The sequence below is a fragment of the Lycium barbarum genome, chromosome 10 (genome assembly GCF_019175385.1).
Source record: "Lycium barbarum isolate Lr01 chromosome 10, ASM1917538v2, whole genome shotgun sequence".
Taxonomy (NCBI): Eukaryota; Viridiplantae; Streptophyta; class Magnoliopsida; order Solanales; family Solanaceae; genus Lycium; species Lycium barbarum.
Genome location: NC_083346.1, coordinates 17,446,014 through 17,455,360, shown reverse-complemented (window position 1 = coordinate 17,455,360; position 9,347 = coordinate 17,446,014). Strand labels below are relative to the sequence as shown.

Below are 9,347 nucleotides of genomic sequence, written 5' to 3'. Positions count from 1 at the left end.
GCATAAACACAGAGGGAAGTTGGATCAATATCTGTGACACTGTTGGGAAACTCAGGCCTGTTATGAATTGCACTACAATTTGCCGGGAAAAAACAACTTTAGGTAAAGTGAAACTCAACACTGATGGCAGCTTTTGTAAGGGAACTAGAAGAGCTGGTATTGGAGGAATTATCAGGAATGAAGAAGGAGATCTTATTATGGCATTTTCTATCCCAATAGAATGTGTTAGCAACAACCATGCTGAAGCCACTGCTGTTGAATATGGTACTATATGGTGCAAGCAGAATGGCATAGGAAATATTCATATTGAACTGGATTCACAAATCATTGCCAATATGCTCATTAACCAGGGCACAAACAACTTAAAACTCAAGCAAGTCATCACCAAGATCCTCAAGAATCTAGAGGGCATCTCAGTCAGCGAAGGAGCTAGGATTTCCGCCGAGCGGGTTCAAAATATAAAAAAGTAAACATACGAAGAAGCCTAAGAGGTTTCAACATCTACTATATATACAAAAAAAAAAAAAATTAACCTTGTAAAAACAGTGTTTTTTTCCGCCGAGGGGGTTCATCAGCTCCGCCACTGATCTCAGTACAAATCTCTCATTGCTTCAGAGAAGCTAACACTGTTGCTGACTATTTGGCTAAGCTGGCCTCATCAAGTAGAATCAGGATCTTATATCATTCTCATGACAGCCTACCTAGAGAAGCAAAGGGACTGGTTCAACTAGATAAGTGGCAGCTTCCAACCTTTAGAAAAAAATTTGAGAAATGTAATTTTTTGGTAAGCTAATATGTTTGTTGTATATTATGGAAAGAGACTTGTATAGGCTCACTCTTTCCTTCTAAGATTGTATATCAATCTTCTTTTGTAGATTAGAGGCAAGGTTCCATGTCCCCCTCTAATCATTGTAAGTTTCTTCCATAAATTAACATGATAGGGGTCAAGTCAAACCCCCCACACCTTAGGCCCACAATCTATTGGTGATGGCTTAATATAAAAAATAAAAAATAAAAAAACTGGAAGCTTCGAAGCGGACTTTAAAGAAATGTCATATAGGGAAAGTCCAGCTTCAAATCCGACTTCTAACTCCCTCATCTTAGAGTTCTCGTTAGAGCAGAAGTAAGGCGCGACCCGGGATTCTATTTTATCATCAATCCAATCCCCGTTCACGTTTTTTCTTTTTCTAATCAATGAATAGATCTCTTTACTTTACTTGTATGACATAGATGTCTTGTATTTCTCGAAAAAGTGATGAACGGTTTTTTCCTGTAGGAGTTGTAGGTCTGGTTGAAAGACCGTGGAAGGTAGCAGATGCTAGACTTGTTCTTGAGGATGGTTCAATTTGGAGGGAAAAGTGATTTGGTGCTTCTGGAACACAAATTGGAGAAGTTGTTTTTAATACATCTTTAACTGGGTAAGACAAATTATCTTTAGCTATCAGTCATATCCATTTTTAAGTTTTGCCGACAACATTTATTCAAGCTTTGACATTGGTTATTTAAAGTTTCCATTATACTGAGTACTGACATATGCTTCAAGATTTCAGTAAAGCTATCTTTATCCCAGCTTTTGTATAGAAATGTTAAACGAGCCTTAGATTTCCATCAAGCAAATCCCCAACAACCTGTCTTCCCTAGAAAATATGTTCAAGCATGCGCCGCTTCAATGAATGTTTTATCTGGTGGAAATGGGATTCACCTTCTCTTTTGGATCACTGTGTTGTTTATAATAATTTCATTAGCACAACTGATTCCTTAAGAAATACAACATGATGTTCTGATAAGTAGTAAACTTCGTATCTTTTGAAATCTTCTTCCCCTAGATAAAGATAAGTCAAGGCTTATTTCCGACCAGAAGAAACATCCCCTTATATACATGTTAGTATGTTGTTGATTATTCTGGTTCCTCCTATGTCTAAGAATGATAGCAATGGAACTCACCAGAATTCAGATTTTCTTCTCTTTCTCTACCTTTTTTCCTTATATGCTCCGTTTGAAAAGGCAGCAATCTTTTCTTTTTCTTTTCCCTGCACCTCGAATGGACTTAACCTGTGATTCCATTAAGTTTATCTGTATAAAATCATTGTCAATCAGTTTTGTAGTTCAATAAAATATGTAGTCCTTACTGTATAGCTTGCTTTCCATGAAAGAACATCTTCTTTCCCCTTAGGTCTATGTGCTGGCCCAATACAGTGGGAACGAACAAGCGGAGCTTTGAGCCTCTACGATAAACTCAAGATGAACAAAAGGAAGAAATGGGAAATATTCTTTATGACATTCTTTTAGGAAATATCGACATTTACATTCATAGACCTATACCAACCTGGTAAAATAGCCAATAGGGAGACAAAATTGCCTGCACATCTTTAAGGACATGTCTACTACACTAGAAAGGAAAATGTTTCTTGCCAGTACGCTTTGAAGATGAACCAATTTGGGCATCTTCAATAGAAATTGAGGTGTTCATAGTTAGAGTTCTAAGAGAGAGGCATAGCATTTAAGAAACTATTCGTCTAAAAAGTCCAACAGATGTTAGAGATAAGAAGCATGGTATTTGACCATATTCAGAATCTATTAATATGATATGGACATTCATCCAAAACATTTTGGGTTTGTAATTTATATCCATTTGTTTTCTTCTGCTAAAAGTATTCTTCCTAGTTTGTAATAGTGCAATTGAGTACAGAACAACAGGAAGAGAAAATAGCAACATTGGGACTTGTGCAGAAGGGTCGGGTTGAACGAATAATAGATGCATTAGAAATGATATCTGCACAAGCTTCCGCTTCATTGTTGATTCATTTCCTCTTTTTTTTTTTTTTTTTTTGAGAAATTCTTTTAGATGATTTGATGTCTTAATACGAAGGAAAATCTAAATTGTGGATGTTAGATCACAAAGTTGTCTGTTTGGAAAATGAAAGAAGCCTTTAAATGCCTCCAAAAAGGAAATAAAACAGAAAGGAGGAAAAATGGATATAATAAATCCCCAGAATACAGTGCATTACTTTGGACCTATATTTTGAATAATCTTTTAATTGTTTTAGAAATTTCTTCTCCGGGCAGATGATGAAGAATCAGGACAGTGCTTTCTTGCAGGATTAGCTATTAGAAGTTTAAGTATCAGGTTTAGTAGAATGCCCTGCTTTTCTGTCAGACTTCAAAAGTATGTTTTTTTTTATTGTGTATTGAATATTTCTCATTACCTCAAATTGGAGATGCAAAGAGACACTTGGTGACTATTTGGCTGAAAGGAACATCATGGGTATATGTAAGTCCTCTGTGTGGTTTTATACTAGAGCAATTGTCAGTTGTCATTTGTATGTCAAATCTGAGTTTGTGGAATTCAAAAACTCTGATCACTTAGTTGTTGTACTTTGCAACAGATGATGCCGATACTCGAGCGATTACACTAAGAGTAAGAGAATAAGAAAGCCTAATTGGAGTCTTGAGCACGGAGAATTCCAAAAGTGACAAAGAACTTCTAGAATCCCATACATGGGATATTGTCGGTAAGTTAGTAGCCTTGTCCTCTGCTGAATTTTTTAGAAAACTTATTTATTTGAAAACCAAGAATTTTCTTATTGTTGTGTTACATTGTGTAGGTGTGGATTTAATCAGTGGTGTTTCACGCAAGTCTCCTTATGAATGGCTAGGTGGAACAGCCTCAGCTTGAGATTTTAATGACAATGCAAGAAATAAACAAACTTTCAATGTTAGTAGCATTAGAGTTCATTCGATTCTGGTAAAACATCATTGACATATTAACACTCACTTTCTGTCCCTCTGGGTGGATGAAGGTTGTTGCATATGATTTTGGAATCAAGCAAAATATCTCTGGGTGGATGAAGGTTGTTGCATATGATTTTGGAATCAAGCAAAATATACTTAGGCGGTTAGCATCCTATGGCTGTAAAATCACTGTTGTTCCTTCAACATGGCCAGCATCTGAAATCCTAAAGATGAGACCGGTGGAGTTCTTTTCAGCAGATCATTATGTCATTCCTTATGCAGTTGAGACGGTAAAAAACCTTACTGGAAAAATTTCAGTTTTTGGCATTTGCATGGGTCACCAGTTGCTTGGTCAAGCACGGGGGGTAACATATTCAAAATGAAAATTTGGTCACCATGGAGGAAACCATCGAGTCCGAAACCTTCGAAATGGTAGCGTTGAGATTAGTGCTCAGGCATGTTCAATAGCAAAACTCTAGTGATTGCTTTGTGTCAATTTCCATTTTTCTGTACAGTTCAACCTCAGTTCATCAACGTAGTGTTCACTTTTAATATTCTTGAATTTTTATAATCTTGATTGCTTTCCATATGCAGAATCACAACTATGCTGCTAACCCTGAGTCTCTTCCGGAGGGTGTAGAGGTGACTCGTTTAAATTTAAATGATGGAAGCTGTGCTGGTCTTGCCAACTTCCAAATGAAGTTGATGTCACTTCAATACCATCCTGAAGCATCTCCAGGACCCCATGATTCAGATCCTCGTAAAAAGTTTTCCTTACTCAATGGCCCTTGCATAAATGTCTGCCCTTTTTCTGTGTGGATAAAGTAACAAATCTCTGCCAGTTTGTTTAGTGGTATCCTTCGGTGGTAAAATTTTAACAAATATAGCTGAAATGTAGGAGAATATTACATGACAGGTATTATCTTAAGAATAATGATGTTACATGGCCCTGCAAAAGAAAATTTCTGGAGTACTTCATTTTGTTTGATCCTAATTTAGAGTTCTGATTTTCAAGTTAACTGAAGTATTTCCAGCTTATTTTGTGTTCATGGTAGCTGTCATACTCCAGTTTCCATCTGATATTTTTTAGACAAAATCGAATGATAAGGCATCAATAATTTTTTTTCTGTAGAAATCAATATTTCCTTGATTCTGAATGCAACAGCTAAAGTATTTGAGTCAAGCTGCAAAATTACCTCAAGATTCTTATAGTATTCTATCTCTATCATGCAGTATTTGGGGAATTTATACAACTTATGAAGCAAGAAAAAGTGAAGGCATAAGCCCCCCGAGTGTTGATCGGTAGTTGGTAAGATATGCTTGAGGGAACCACATTCCTAAGGGTAGTGATGGCGCTGAAAAAAGAAAAGAATTCTTATGAGATTTGCATTCAAATCAAAACAATCCTGGATTTGTCGAAATATCATGTTGCACCTCTTCTCACTTTACATTGATGGACATATACACGATTCTAAGTTGTGAGAAGCGGTTGATTACTCATCTGTTTCTAGAAAAAATCAAAGAATTTCTTGGGAGTCCTACCGGATTCTGTTCGTTCATTTCTCTGATAGATGATTGGAACTTTATTTGGGTTCAATCCTACTGAGAGGTTCACTAAAGATTAGAAATTGTTGAAGGAACAACGAGATCTTTCTTTTGTCCCTTACAGGGCTTGTCTTTAAGAAGTTGACTTCTATGTAGCTCAGTTGCAGAGGATAGTAAAATCTGTGCCTTAATCTAGTCTAATGACTTGCTAAATGTTTTGGTTTGTGTAATGGTTCTTTGTGGATTGTTTTAGTATTAAGTAATCACATTATGCAGTTTTGTCACTAATGTGTATTGATATATGTTAACTATATTTGTTTTGTACATCTGCTATTTTGCTGTCCCTTTTTCTTTCTTACGTTTTTGAATCGGTTACATTTCTTTTGAGCTGAGGGTCTATCGGAAACAGCCTCTCAATCCTATCAAGGTAGAGGTAAGGTCTGCGTACATCTTACCCTCCCCAGACCCCACTTGTGCAATTACACTGGGTAGGTGGTTGTTGTTGTTGTTGTATGATGCTGCATAAGTTGCTCTTGTGGTCTGACAAAATTACCATGGATAGGATGTTTTGTCTCTTGAAGACGCTATATTTGTTTTTCCTGCTTCGCGAGTGTTATATATAGTTGATTTGTATACCAACATGACATAATTCCCTTTCCCCTGTCTCTTTTCCAGAATAAAAGAAGGGAGAGGAGAAAGGGACCTAGTTTGTCTCTTTCTGATCTTCTTGATGTTGGTTTGGTTGGTCTATTACTTAGTTAATTTGATAGTTAAGGTGCTTTTTTTGTTCAAAGACGTCTAATTGTTTCTTCTTTTCCTTTCTGCTGTAAACAATCAACGATAAGTATTTGGGGATGGATACTTCAAATCCAATGATCTTTATGTAATTCTCAAATATGTAGATTTTTATTTCAAAAGAACATACGAAATCAATTACAGAATTTACAGTCAAAATTGGATACTGTAATCTCCTTCCAATCTGTGAAAAGGGAGTATAAAACTGGTCATGTGAGTTGCAACTGTCCTTAACCAAGGTTATCCAAGGTTAGTTTACATGCTAAATCTTTAAACATACAGAATGGCAGCAATCTACTTGTTAACAATTACTTAAAAAATAACTTATCATTAAAGCAAATAAAAACAATAAAACAAAGATAAGAAATGTTTCATGTTTTGGATTTTGCTTCAATCAAAAGGAAATACTGTAGGTAATGAAGGAATTGCTTTCTTTACAATCTTATATTATGGTAAATTAATGTCTAAGTATTGACTTTTTGTGTCCATTTTATACATGCAAAAGTGTCTACTACGTTTCCACCATTAAATCAATAGTACTCAAGTTTTTTTTTTTTTTTTCTACTTTTGAGAAACCAATGACACTGCATTTTTTGTATTATAAGAACCATATAAATATAATATGAGAGTATCAAACAAACAATGCAGCTGAGTTTCGCCCCATAGCCATATTGTTGAGTTAAATCTGATCCATACTTTCATGCTAATAATGCAAAAGAAGAAAACTTAAAATGACATATAGTCTTTTACATAATAACAGAAATGCAATACTTGGTGATCGGCTTAATTCATAAAAAACTTTTCGAAAAGATCATGAATTAAGTATTTAACTCATCAAAATCAGTTCAATTAGCAACTTTGGTGCCTTAATTACAATGGAATTAATAAACGACTAATGCTTGGTTTTGTGATCTCTAATAACTTGGTTACTAAGATTAATTAATTAATTAATTAAGCATCTTGGGGTTGCTTAAAAGATGCAGTGATTCCAACATGCTATTGTTGGGTTTAATGATGCCCATTGATGCGCCAATCAACAAAACTGATATTAAACTAGTGTAAAATAGAAAGTGATGGCACCAAACGCTTATTTACTAGTAGTATATTATTATGCTATGCTGAAAGGTTCAAATGCTTATCTTTGACTGTGACAAAGCACATGAAAAAGTCGGTACATGGATTTATTTAGCTTTTGATATTCTATTAAAGATGATCAAAATGTGCTGAGCAAGTCTGAAAAGAATGGTTACCCACTGATTTGCCAACTGGTTACACTCAATTTTACCCCTACTTCAATTGATGTTGATTACTATCCTCAAAGATAGAGATAAAGTATAGATAAAGTATGCGTACATTTTATCTTCCCCAGATTTCACTTGTGAGATTACATTGGGTATCTTGTTGTTGTTGATTACTAAAAGGGGGAAAAAAAGGAAAAAAGAAAAGGTGTTTTTCATTTTTTCTAATAACCAATTTGTTTTCAATTTAAGTGGCACGAAATTTTAAAACTCAATGGATGTCGACTGTTCTTTAATAATATACTCTCTTGTCCAATTTATTTGCCATGATTACTAAAAATAATTGATTTAAAATATTCGTCATTTTAAAAATCAAGATAGAATTATTAATTATTTTTCACCTTTTATCGTTTCTCAATAAATATGAAATGAGATTAACGTGGTGAAATAAGGAACATTTAAATTGAAATTTAATAATAAATAAGAATAATTTAATTCAATTACTTTTTAGTGAATATTTCCTTAAGAAACAAGTAAAAGAAGAGCATGACAAGCAAAATAAATCAAAAGAATATCTACTAAAATTTGAGGCGTAACGTGCGCCTAACATACATCACAAGCAGCTTTCTTATAATTGGACCAGAGCTCTAAGAGGAACAGACGTCTATCATGTACAGCTGTGTTATCTTTAATTAGTACTAGTATTAAATCAAACCTTTTATTTACTTTGATTAAATAATGCCTTTTTCTTTTTTGAAGGATTGCAAGTTTTGCAACTTTTCCACATGATCACCTACCTAGACTTAAATATATTATGGTACGATCCACAAATCTTCCAGAATATTCCATGTCTGGAATTAATTGCGGAGGCATTTGGACAACATACTTTTGTTAAAGTTGGAAAAAGGAAAATTCCGAGTCAAAATTGAAACAAGGTTTGTGAAAATTAACAACTTTTGTTTGATTATTAGCTTTACTGAAAAAGAAAGTAAAATATTTTGTGAACAAAGACTGATATTTCACTTAAAATTTACCTTCAAACCAGTATTTTAATATCTTATTCAAATTTCTAGCGCTTAAATTTAATACTCCATCTATTAGGTCCTTCGTTTTATTTGTTGGTTAGTTACTATCATAATATATTTTTTAATCATGATTTTTTCAAATACTTTTTAAATATTTTGAGTTATTGACTATGGTGACTTAGGGCTCGTTTGGTTGGAAAACAACTTATCTCGAGATAACTAATCTCGGGGTAAGTTACCCCGGGATTAGTTATTCCACCCTCAAGGTGGGATAAAATAAGGCTATAATCCCGGGATAACTAATTCCGGGATTAGGTATCCCGGATTTTTATTCCAACCAAACATGGGATAAGGAGACACTAAAATTTTATCCCGCGACTATTTTTGCTTATCCTTCACACCAAACGACCCCTTATAGTACTACTTTTTACGTAGTTTCTAAATATGTTAATCGTATTTCAAAAATAAGTTATGATTCAATGTTTGTATTCACACCGAACATCAGTTAGTTAGTGTAATCCTCGTTTTGTTGTATGTCGAATCAAAGCCACATTAATTGAAACGGAGTAATATCATGTCCAAACAAGAACATATGTGCAAATATTAATGCTTGCAAATATCTGAATAAGGATTTTTTTTTGGTACATTTGATTACTAGTATTTATGCGAAAACGATGTATTCAAGCATAGATTTATTGGCAAGAAAAGATTTGTAGCATAATGATATCTCCTTTTTTGTATGTGTAATTAGTAGAAGTATAACGACACCGGTCCAAAAGGAACAGTTGAAGAAATTGTGTTATACTATCTGATAATCCTTTTAACGTCCAAATTGGATTAGAAACTTCCTATTTGAAGGCTAGCCTAATATTTCTGTCAATATCTGTTATAATCGAAAAACACGTACATCAAGAAATTGATTATCAATATACAACTTGTCCCACATCTCAAACAAAAGCCAAACTCAATTAATTCCCTCCAATTATGTACACCATAAGGGTAAGGCTGGTTA

The 9,347-nt window shown here is 34.2% G+C and overlaps 1 long non-coding RNA gene across 2 annotated transcripts; it reads left to right on the top strand.

Moving 5' to 3' along the window:
- The first annotated feature begins 245 nt into the window (after nucleotides 1-245).
- LOC132616064 (uncharacterized) lies at nucleotides 246-5,545 on the top strand. Of its 2 annotated transcripts, XR_009572971.1 has the most exons (8): nucleotides 246-1,123; nucleotides 1,277-1,418; nucleotides 3,067-3,127; nucleotides 3,219-3,271; nucleotides 3,387-3,512; nucleotides 3,606-3,715; nucleotides 3,801-4,492; nucleotides 4,966-5,545. It is a non-coding gene; the product is annotated as an uncharacterized LOC132616064 (long non-coding RNA). The 2 variants fall into 2 exon arrangements; XR_009572970.1 differs by having other exon boundaries at nucleotides 1,277-3,271; nucleotides 3,893-4,492.
- Nucleotides 5,546-9,347: the final 3,802 nt, after the last annotated feature.